A 13,083-nucleotide genomic window follows, 5' to 3' on the forward strand; every position below is an offset into this window, starting at 1 on the left:
AGCTGTACTTCTGTTAATAAATCCAAGAATTTTTAAGGATTTATTGATAACACGTTCAATATGAATTGTAAAAGAAAGTTAAGTGTCATATAAGTTTAGTGTATCCCGAATTCCATGATACTAAAAGCCATGTGTTTAGTTTAGAATAAACTGTGTGCATTAATACGTTTTTTTCAAGCATTTTATGGCAATTGAAATAATTCAAACTTATCTCACCTACATTAAGTCAATTTTTTCTGCCGTCAAATTTTATATTGATTTAATACATTGAATTTTGGTCAGTTTTTTGCCAAATGGGAATTTCTTCAAACCAAAGAAATATTTTGTTACTTATATAGGTTCAAAACGTATTCAATAAAAAAAAACTAATTGAATTTTTATATGACATACCTTTGAAAAAAGGAATAAAGAGGAAAGAGGAAAAGATAATATATTAAGGAATAGAAAGGAGATGTGTTTTCAGACGTGATTTTAACAGAAAAATTGTTTAAACATCTTTCATACACACAGGGTATTCACAGGACTTTTAGTATCGTGGAGTTGAAACTTATTTCTAAAAAAATGTTTAATAAACTGCATTTAAATAAATAAATAATAAATAGTATATGGGAGATGATTCCACTGTAATACGGCATGGTACTTTTAAGAAAAAAAAATTGAAGGCATGAATAGATAAAGGAATTATGTGGCAAAAACAAAAAATAGAGATATCAGAGGTTAGAATTTTAAACCCCAATACAATTATTAATAAATCTTTTTTTTCCTTTAAACCTTAATTTGCTCTCAAAAAAATTTTCTGCTACATAAGTGTAATTGGCTTAATGTAAAACGCTGTAATCTTCATTTATGTAAAATACATTTTTAAAATAAGCAACATAATGCCTTTATTGGCTTATTTTTTTCAATTATGTATCTTTTTATATATAACGTTTATGTACATTACAAAAATGCATTCAAGGCATATATAAAACGAAAAAAAAAATTGGGGCTTAATTTAAATGTGAAAACTTGGTCAAATAAACATACCCAGTAATTAGAGTAAAAGGAAGCCATCCTCTCTGAACTTTTATTCAGTAACACGAAATATGTTGATATCCAAAGATATGCGGTTAAATAAAGACATTGCTCTTCCTACTGGCATTACCATTGGCAGGCGGGTTCTGCAAGCAGTAAGATAAAACAGTTTAAGTGACCACTTTACGCACTGTAACATTCACCATTCTGCCTACATTTAAACATCTATATTCCTCCAATTCTTCCGTCTGTTGATGTTTGTGCAGTTGAAGAGCTGAAATTTTAATTGATGTGGATGAGATTCATCAGATTAAATTATTTCACCCACGTACTAAGCAACGCTAGAAAATATTTTTATTTGGATCAGATGGATTTTCAACAATATTTAGAGTTTTTCCAAATTTTTGTAGACAAGGTAGGTTTCAACCCCATAGGAAGCTGTTAATATTGACATATTAAAACAGAAATTTACAATTCGAAAAAACTCAAAGCATTGATGATACTTTTTTTTAAAGGTACTTTTGTTGCTTTTTTTTTTTTTGTATATTCAATGTGTTTTCATTATTTTGACTTAATATGATTCCATTTATTTAAAAAAATCTCGGGAAAAATACAGACATTACATTATTTCGTGGGTAAGCTGACTGCACAGCACTGTTCAAATATAAACAAAGTAGCCGCTGACATGTGCTCGCCATTTTGTGAGCGTGCGCAGTTGACAACATGTTATATATTTTAATTGCAGTCAAATAATGACCAAAGCCAATGGAAAATGTTATCCCTCTGGCGCTAACGTCTAGGGTAGTTTAAATATGAATGTACTTGAATACATATAGTAGTATCAATGCAATCAAAGCCATGACCATAACAAAATAATGTCATCTTTACCAAAGATTAGATTTCGAGTTAAAAATACTCGCCCGGGGTTTTGATTCGATTTCAAACAAAAAACTGTATTATTAATTTTACCTCAACACGGAAATAATGACTCTACTATTTGCTATGATTTATTTGTCTTATATATACACCTTTTGGGGTAATATTCGTTTATACAAAGAGGGCCCATATGCATTGCAGTAAAGATTTATAAAAAAATAATTAGTTTCCAAAAAAATAATAAAATAAATTATATTTAAAAAGTTACAAGAGTGTTAGAAGTGATTCTTATAAATAAATGTCACATTTTTTAACATTCAATTTTAATGTTTATTGTATTTTTTATTTGCTTTTTGTCCGACTGAAAGACATTGCTAGTGGCAATAAGTTCGCCATTTAAACACGTATACCATTGTTTTTTTCTCGTTGTATTTATGACATTGTATTTATTATGGTAAATATATTTTTTTTTGTTATAATTATTATTTTGAAATATAGGCAGGCTATTTTCTTGATGAATTTTTAAATCAAAATTTGCATGACTGTTCGTTATCCAAATAAAATAATAATGAGAAAAGGGCTCTTTTATATCATATTTAAAACACGTTATTTAGTACTTAATAGTTTATTATTAAGTTAAAAAAACCTTTGGAGAATAAAAGTAATCATTTTTTAAGCTGATTGGTTTGATCAAAAGTTAAGTGGACAGACAAACTAAAAACGAATTTGTCAATTTTTTTAATCAATATGTTCTGAGAACTCATGAGAAACTATGCAAAGTTTTAATTAAGTGTCAATTAAAATATAAAACGGTTATCGTATCATTACCAAAAAAAATAAAAATAGAAAAAAGTAGGTACTAACGGGTAATTTTTAAGAAATAAATTAAAAGGGAAATACCACTTTATTTATTATTTTTAAGTAATGAGAGTCTCTGAAATACTGTCGAGAAAGAAAAAATATTTTGTAATTGCATTTATAATTTTTAACTAACGCGATCTCGATTATCTCGTTGGCCACTCCCCTAATACGTTACAATAATTTTAATTTGCTTTGTTTGTAACCGTTTAAATGTGTATGTAATATTGCTACGAAACTTCACAATTATCAATGCTAAACATGTCACGCTTTTCTAGGGACAAACTTTTTATAATTTTTTTTTTTTAATTCTGCAAACATTTTTTTAAAAATTCATTTCAAATAATTATTTTTATCGTTGTTCGTAGAAAGTGATATTTTCCTATTGTCATGGGCAACGTTAGACTAGCAATAGCTTAAGGACGCAGCACGCTAATTTCTTGTTAACATGCTCTCTCTAAGTAAAGTCCTGCCATTTTGTCTGTATAAGTGAACTGACTTGTCGGTTGCTAGTTGCCGGTGGCCGGCCACTCACTTGACCACCATTTTCAATTTGAGTTGTTATTTTTATCAAACCGACGAATTAATTAGAATATCCTTAGTGAAAATGAATTTTTAATTTGCACTTCTTACCCTTATATCTTAATAACTGTTTGACTTTTTTTTCAAACGAGACTCTGAGAAGGCTGTGCTACAAACTTATTTTACACGCGGTAATGTTAAATCGCGTTACCACAAGAAAAAGACAGAATATTCTGAAATTCAGGCATTGGAAAATAAACAAAGAGACATACTGTTCAATAATACTTTCTTCATAATTTATAAAAAATCTAATACAATTAAAGCCTGTAATAGCACAAAAAAAATACAAATAAATCTAAAAAAACCGTCATTTAAGTAGCATGCACTCACGCTTATTGCCAATAACTCTGTTTTCTTTGTTATAAGTTATATTTTCGTCCTTTTTTTTTATACAGTAAAAAAGATTTCTTGTGGTTTTGCAATACTTTCATTCGTATCATATCATTCTTCGCATGGATAAATATTGTTTGTATAAAAATCCAGCGTATTTCTACAAATTTTACCTGTTAAATCCAATGTGAAAATATTTATTTATTGATTACAAAAAATTTTACCTCATCATTTAAACAAATAAGAGAGATATATCAAGTTTTGTATTACATTTTACTCATGTTACATCATAGCCATACAAGAGTTAAGATTATATCTGTACCTTAAAACTGAAACGCTGGAAGTCACATTTTTTACAAAACTGAGCTATGAATGTCATTTTGTTCAAACTCGTATATTTAGATTCTTTTATTGCTAAAAACATTGGAGTCCTCCGGTATACCATTACTGAACTAGCTCGTACTAAAACACTGAGGAAGTAGTAGTTGTTGTGCACTTATAGTTTTTGCTATGATTTTTAAATTTTTACGTAACTGCTTTATACATCTATCTCTGTTAAAAATAAAAATCTCCTGACAATCCGGTCTTGGGTGTAAGTGGGCTTTTTCTTTACTTTTATTTTTGTATGCTATTTGTACCTTATTAATTTTTAACGAATAAAAAAAAGTGATTTCGTTTGAAAAAACTGAGCATCATAAATAACAGACTTACGTTTACACGTGTATGGCAAGGTGTTTATCTTGTTTGGAATATATAATGTACGAGTCCATATAGAATAATTGAAATGGCAAACCTTGCGAAATATACTAGACACGGTAATGATATTGTAAGCCTGAGCTTCATGTTTCCGTGACGTTTGAGTCTTGACGAAGGCCCCGTTGAAATAATTTTATCAAGTGTTATCATTATGTTTCAGTTTTGGACATTGATAAACTAGTTTCGAAATTGGGCCACTCCAATTTTGATTGCCCCCCAGCTTGGCGTGATTATTTAATGTCTGTAACTACAAAATGACCAATTATTTGATGAATTGAATGAGTTTCGTAGCTACCGTAGTTTCCATTTCCGACAGATCAAATCCTAAAAATATTCCTAAAAAAGCAACTAAAGCTCTTGTAAATGCTTATGCCGTTTCGCATCTAGATTACTGTAATGGAATATACACAAATCTCCCAAAATTTCAAACTAATAAGCTTCAATCTGTTTTCAATACAGCAGCAAGGCTTATTACGGGAGTAAAAAAATATTCTCACATCTCACAACATCTTCGAGATTTGCACTGGTTAAAAAGCCCAGAGAGAATACAATACAAGCTTTGCTGGACAGTATTCAAATTTCTTCATAAAATGGCTCCAAAATACTTACCGGACCTTTGTATTAGAAAAAATACATGTCAAAGAAAATCTACTCTTAGGTCAGCATTTGATTCAGGAAGAGGAAAACTTGTCGAAATCCAGCGCTCCCTAAACACTAGATTTGGAGATCGTGTTTTTGCCGCCGCCGGCCCCTTTGCCTGAAACCAATTGCCTTCAAACTTACGAATTGTCGACAGTCTCAGTCAGTTCAAATCCCAGCTAAAATCCCACTTCTTTAGACTATCATACCCTCAATTTTAAATTTGAAAATATTATATATCACTTTAGTTAAGTTAGGATGTAAGTTTAGGTATACAATTGTAAAGCGCCGTTGAGGTGATTTGTTACAAAAATGGCGCTATATAAATCAGCCAAATATTATTATCATTATTTTTTTATTTATGTAAGTGGTGGGAAAAATTATTTTTTCCCGCAACGGGGAGCAAAGTCTCACGACTACTATGAAACTATGTTAGAATTGAAGTGTATGTAGTTTCTATACGTAGTAAAGTAATATCACTAACTGCTCAAGATATATCGCTGCGGTGCCAGTGATGACGTGAAAGTGGGCGGAGCTATGTGAAACGTTGCCATTGGCAGAAGGCCGAAAGTGATCACTTGAACCGCACTCAGATACAGACTTCCCTAACCATAAGACGTGTTTCTTTATATGAAGCGATATATCTACAATAACCTTCTTTCTTTGGCCATCATCAAGTCATTACACTAGATATATTGGTTAAGCGATGCGATATGTGATGTCAATCGTTAATCACAAATACTTACACATTTACACAAATTAGTAACTAGGATGGGCTGTAGCACTTTACTTGCTGCGATTGGATCCTTACGCTTTACACTATTGAAGATACGGCTCCACGCGTAAAGCGGAAGGCCACCAGCAGCGAGTTCTCGACATCACACTGTTGTTATTAGATGATCAATATATGTAAAACGACGCGACGGTTGACAAAAGAGATTATGCGGATGAATAATGTCTAACAGAGGCGGGTGACAAAGGAATACTAGGTTGGGTAGGATTGGATGTGGTAAGATTACGACACATTTGAGCACCCTGTAGAGAAAAATATTTAAAATAGTAGCAACAGGAAAACGCTTTTTTAGTTCCCGAGTTTGTTTTTTTACACCACGGCTGCATTCCAGGTGACTACATATACTACAAAAACTGGGAGAATACCTTTTTCCAGTATATAAAATATGTTTGTATTCAAATGTTTCGAAACAACATTAGTTTTTTATGGATCCCAATTAATAATTATTTCCTTAAAGTCCTTCAATTTCTACTTATCTTTGTCTTACTAGATGCTGGAGAGTTCTAATATAATTATAAAGTCACATTTATTATATTTTTAAAACAGAATTCCTACCGTGCGCTCCTAGAAAGAAGATTTTCGGTTTTACACCACTAGGCGTTTTGCTAGGTTGTTTGACATTCAAAATTACTTTTATTTGAAAATGAATTATTTCAAGCTTTGTTTAATAATTATAAACAAATACTTCTCAGTGAAAAATTACACCATTATTTTAAGCGTTTATTTGAACGTTCTTTACACTCTTTCATGACACAAGCAGGCATTTTGGTTGCAATTCTTTACGCAAAGCTCACGTCACACCCGGTTGGCGGTCAAAGAACGACTAAATTCGACACTGAGCGTTTGGGCATTAGTTAAGTGTCATCATTCTTGAGGGCTCAGGGTACGTTTATATGTATTAATAGGTCAATGTGCACAACAGATTAGTTACCAAGACAACAAACTGGTTTGTTTTAGACTTAGAGTATATACATCTACATCTATATGTATATACTCTAAGGTTTTAGAACTAGAATCCCGGACGAGTGTTTTTGACTCGATGACTACACTCAGGTAAAAATCTTCAAAAAAATAATCGAGCGGAGAAGATTGCGCATTATAGTAAAGTATTTGATGCATTTGAATATCATGCTTGAAGTTTCAGGTTCGATTCCTAGTAATATCGACATCAAATATTCAATAAAAAGGACGTTTTACACGAAAATATTTTATTGAGCCTGGCCTAGCAACTGAAACTGAAGACTGATCGGCAAATATTTTGGTCATTTGGATTGGATTTGGATATTTTGGAAATAAATTTTACGTTTATAATTTATGTAGTTAAAAAAAAAACTACATTTTTTTTCCTTTTACTGAAACGCATCTTCGAAAATTGTTGAAGTATGATTATGTTTTAAACATTTTCTTCAAAACAAGCAGCCTTTCGACTAATTCAGTTTCAGAGTTAGGCATTTATTTTAATTGAAAAATGAGATATTTTTTATATATTATCTAATGCAAAGTATTTAAAGTGTTCTTTAATAAAAACCGCATTAATTAAATTTGCTTTCCAATTAACTTTGAATATAAAATTTATGATTTTAAAAATGCTATTAAAGCATTGGGCCAAGTGGAATACGTAGTACGTTATAAAAAAGTTACTTCATATGGAATGAAAAAAAACTCGTTCCAGTTAAAGCTTGCATGATATGAAATATAAAAGTTTGTTTCGTATCGAGTTTCCTAAAACAGGTCATAATTTATAGGGCCTCGAAATAAATCATGAGAAGGGAGGAATGGCCCTGATTAATATGTTCAATTTAAAAATTTCTGCCATTTATTTGTTAAGTTTCACCGAAATATTCGTCGGAAATAAAGTCTCTTACGCTTTTAACTGCTCTCTCGAAAACGCAGTAAAGTCCTTGTTTTTGAAAATAATGTTACGCACTTTAAAATACAATAAATCTTTTTAAGGGTAAGAATCTAATTCAAATATTTCATTTTTCGCATGAGAGATGTTTGTTTTTCAACCTCCTTAAACCACAAATGTTACTTTTTGTTCTTTATTAATAATGGGCGGCCATTGTAGTGCATTGGTTGCGACACTTGCCTTATGAATGAGTTTCTGGATTGATTTGCAGTTTGCGTTTTCGTAAGTCTAGATTTTCAGTAATATGATTGCAAGGATTAAAATGATAATTGGATTTGTGATCTTAAATATAAGGCAATTATATATTTTTAGCATAGTAATGTTTGTGAAAGCAAACTATTCTATCGAATCCCAAAAGGAACACTCCCACACTACCAGAAGTCAAATTAAAGGATGGGTCATGGGGTCTATCACAAACTCTGAATTCGGGCAAAGAAATTTCAGGTTTCTGAGCTTTAAAATATTCAATATGTTACCCGAACATTGTAAAACCATGACCCGGATTCAATTTAATAAATTTGTAAAAAAATTGTTACTGGGTTGAGGTCGAGAAGGATCGGAAAATTTACTCAAAATACATTCTCAAATAATAAACGGTATTAATTAATATTGTATAACTTTATAGTTAATTAACTGGTAGGGAGTAATTTTATTGTTCATTTTTGCATAAAAATGTCTGCCTTAATACCTAGTTAAGCAGACTATACATGATCCAGAGAAATCTAATACCTAAGTGTGTATGTAGTAGATAAAATAATTGTTATTTTTGTGAACAAACTATGATTTTTTTTAAATTATTATTATTATTAAATCAAGGCTCCTGACTTTGGAGTATGCTTCTTCTTCCATGCACCGCCTTTGGTCACTTTCAAGAAATGCCTGAAACTTTATTGTACATATATCTACATGAGAGAGTGCGGATATTATCCTTCGCTCTACCCGGCTGAGTTTCTCCAGGGGATGCTTGGCAACAACAGTTTAGAGACTAGAAAGAATGTGTACTTTACACATTTTTATCGATTGTTGCGCGGTGTGGTCAATAATCCTGAGATTATGAGGAGAATTGGTCTGTATTTTTCTGATAATTACCTAAGACAGCGTCAGCATAGATTGTTTCATATTCCAATATACAAAACCAACCTGCCTATATTTATTCCTGTTGGAAGGGCTACCACTATGCCAACAACATCGCTCTGGATGTTGATCATACATATATCCGAAGGGGTTTTCCGGAGCAGGATTCTCCTAATACATTGACAAAATTCTCTTTAATGTTTGTATTTTATTTATTGTCATAACATCTACTCCTTAAATTTTAGTTTGTTTTGTACATGTTATCTTTTTAATTAATGAATTCAATTGAATGAAATTGAATCATTTGAATCCAATCTTTATTTTTTATTTTATTTCTCTTTTTTCCTAGATTATCTTCTTGTCTATCAAAAAAATATAGTTAATTCAAAAATAAATTATGTTTTTATACATTTGTACGTAATTTATTTTTTAAATTACAAATTTTGACAAATATGTTTCTCGGTTGTCTGGAAGATTTTATTTTTAGCAACAAACCCGCCAAAATGCATATATTTTTGTTTTTGAGGTTTGGTTAAATAAATATTTCGTCACAATTGAGTCTTTTATATTATGGACCAAAAACATAAATTAAATACGAATTTGTTTGGAAGTGTTTGATTTCGTCTAAATGTTTTTTTTTCTATGCAAATATACTACTTATCTTGAAGATGTCGCAAAAGCGATAAAACCGGTTTCTGGTTACTCCGAATTTGCAAATATAAGTATCACTTGACCTTCAAGGTCAAAAACTAGAACGGCAATTCGAGGCACTGCCGAACCGTTTTGGATAAAACAAATAGCACCACAGCTGCGCTACATTCCACGGCACTTTATACACAATGTTGTCACGCTGCGCCTTTGTAGTGTAATTTGACTTTTATGTCAATAATAGATACAATGATTTTAGTTGATTATATAAACAAAAAAATGTTTTTTTTTTACTTTTAATATTTTATTTATTAAAAACAGCCAGGCCGCTTTCATCCTCAAACTGTTATGATCACTTGCTAAAAAAGTATTGATCACAAAAACGGCAGATCTCAATTAGCAGAAAGCACCCACAGAACTAGGAAAATCTTACGGTATAGATGCTGATGGAAAAATCAATTATTCCAGTAATCTAGTTCTCTAAAATAAATTAACGTGAACAAATAGATCATTAATTCATTAATTTGAAAATACCTGTAATAAAATAAACATGTTTTAATAAAGAATGTTACCTCATACATTTAAAGTTTGAATGAGGTATTATTCAATATATGATTATATGTTTTCTACAAAATGCATATTTTAGGTTGTGTGGTCAGCCAGACTTCAAAAAATCACAAAAATTCGTTGTTAACATAATCATTTTTAAAGTGATTACTACAAACGAATTATGTGATTCTTTACAATAAAATTCTCTAAAATAAATATAAAATAATACGTTCAATACATAATGACATAACATACATCAGAGGTTTACGAAGAGTGGCTTTTTTCTGCAAAATGCCCATCTTGGGTTGTGTGGTAAACCAGACTTTAAAGATTATTAAGTCAAATACATAATAATTTAATTTTTGTATCATAAAAAAAATATTATTTTTAATCATTTTTCAAAGTAAAAAACATTCCAACTGTTGTGAAGATTTGATAATTGACTTTTTTCATATTAGTACTGTTATTTCAGTATTACTTTAATGTGGCTGGTTGTTTTTTGCGTAACTACGTTCCATTTATGATTCATAAATCACATTTTTAAAATGTGCCATCAAATGTGCAAGATAATTTATCTTATACTGCACTAATGTTACATCAATTAAAGTGCCTCATATATCATCCCTTGGCTTTAGCTTCTCGAGAACAGTGTAAGGGGAAGTTCGAATTCCCTACTGAGCTGTTGCCTAATGTTAGTGCAGCTAAAAAGTTATGTGAGCATATTCTGTAAATATTTCAACAATTTTTCGAGCAGCCAAAGAAAAGTGACATCTTTTATTGATGCATTCTGGAAAATATCACGTTTTTAAGATACATATTTCTTATTAATTTTGGATTGTTTTCATACGTTGCGTTTGTTGCAACACGTTTTTGTTTTTATTGAATAAAACACAAAGAATATTTTAGTTATAAAAAACGTTTGTACCATCAAATTTTGTAACGCAAATATATATTAATATCAATTGTAGTTTGAAAAATAGTACCTCCTTTTTATTGAAAGAAGCCATTTAATGCTGAAGTCTGATCATTAGCGATTTGAATCTTCATCTCGACATTATTTAATATTTTTTTCTCTATTGATTTACTGACGTTGTGAAAGTTTTATTTACATTTTATGGTTTTTGGGGCCGGTTATTTGGTGATTAGTAAAAGATTAAAATCAAGGGTGATATTTAATATTTTCAAAATGTATTCCTTTTTCATACAAAAACATTTATGTTTTCAAAATTGTTGCTTTTTCTTTCGATATTTCATTATTTCTTATAATTAACAATTGAATCAAAAACTATGTTTTAAACGTGGTATTTTTTGTAATAATTGGTGTCAGTGGCGAGCGGTGAGTTTTTAAATTGATAAGCTGCAGAAATTCTGTTAAAATGTTCATGGCAGCAGAATGGTACATCCTAAAGTAGATTTTTTTATATTTGATAAATAATCCATAATTTTTTCACTTGCACGGTCATAAATTACCGATTAATTACAGAATAATTAAATAAAATAATGGTTCTTATTAAAAAGTGTTGAAATACTAAATTGCATTCAAGAAAGCTGCAAGAATTAATAATAATTATAACGCAGAATTGTTTCTAACATTAACTTGAAATTTGGGGCTGAGAGCCGTAATAAAATTAATATTTCATCTTTTTCCGTACAAGCTCCTTTAATCCATTAGTAATAATTTCGGACAGTAAATGCTTACTGGTTTGCTGTATGGAATAAAGTTTAAACCAAATGTGATGTATTTTTACCGACCCGAGAAATACAGACGATGGCTCATGATGTATTTCTTATAATAATGCAACATAAAACGTTACTTTCGATGTCAAAAAAATATGGTAAGCTGCAAATAATCGGTTATTAGAATGATTTGCCCCTGATAGATTTAGAAAATGTGGTTTTAAATAATTTTGCCGGTTTTTTTTTATTTCGTTGAAAAATAAAAAATCTCCAGCATGTGAGAAAAAATATAAATTATAAATCAATACTTTAGTTATATTAAGAGTCATAATGCGATTTTCATACAAATGTAAATCAAATCCATCTTTGAAAGTGTTCTAAGTGGAACTAAATTAATACAATAATTCTCACAAAACTTTGATTCTTAAATCCCCAGCGAGTTCCGTGCAACTCTCATTTTTAATCCAAACATTATTCCGTTTATTCGCTGCATGATCCCGAGCAGAAGTTCGGTGTCTAGAATAAGAGCATTATATCTCATCATCATCAGGACAGAATATAATCCCCGCTAGCGGTGTGCCGTTAATCTTCCCTACTTATTCACACGGGGCCGACCCCCTCCCCGCCGTAATCCTGCTCCGGACCTGGCCTGCCTTAAATCACGAGCCACCTCTGACCAGAATGACCTAGAAGGAATTTCTAGAATAAAATACGCCCCTTAAACTAACGGGATGTCGTGCAGGAGACATGCACAAAATACGCTTATTTAAAATGTACTTCATACAGTGGATGCTCGAGAATTATATTTAGCAATATCAACATATTAACCATTTTTCATTAGGATGTCTTAGGATTTCTATTATTTATTATTTGTTGAAGTTACTTAGCACTTAGAGTAACCGCATTAAACTTTTTACCTCAATGCTCATTTAGCCTACTTTAGAAGGTTAAAATTGTGTAGGATTTTTATTGTTTCGGGTATTTTTTTTAAGATCAAAAAGATATTAATCAAAAAATATGTTTTTATTTGATGATAAAAAACAAAACATAAAATTTTAAGATTGAGAATTTTTTTTTACAAAACCTGTTTCTGGTAAGTAAACGAAATATATAAGAAATTAATATAAACAAAATTTTGAGTTTGTCAAAATTTTTGTAGACAAGGACTGGATCCAACTCCCTGGGGAGCTGTTTATATTAACATATTACAACAGAGATGAAGAACATTTAAGAGAAGGTTATTTAGAAGTCTAGGCATCTACAGGGCTTATGACCTGTCAATGGCTGGTTTAAGTGGCCACTTTACACACTGTGTAACATTCACCATTCTGCCTATATTTGAACATCTATATTCCTTCAATTCTTTCATATTTTGATA

Source organism: Micrasema longulum, unplaced genomic scaffold, assembly GCF_059751315.1.
Source record: "Micrasema longulum isolate JH-2025_06_02 unplaced genomic scaffold, ASM5975131v1 h1tg001213l, whole genome shotgun sequence".
Classification (NCBI taxonomy): Eukaryota; Metazoa; Arthropoda; class Insecta; order Trichoptera; family Brachycentridae; genus Micrasema; species Micrasema longulum.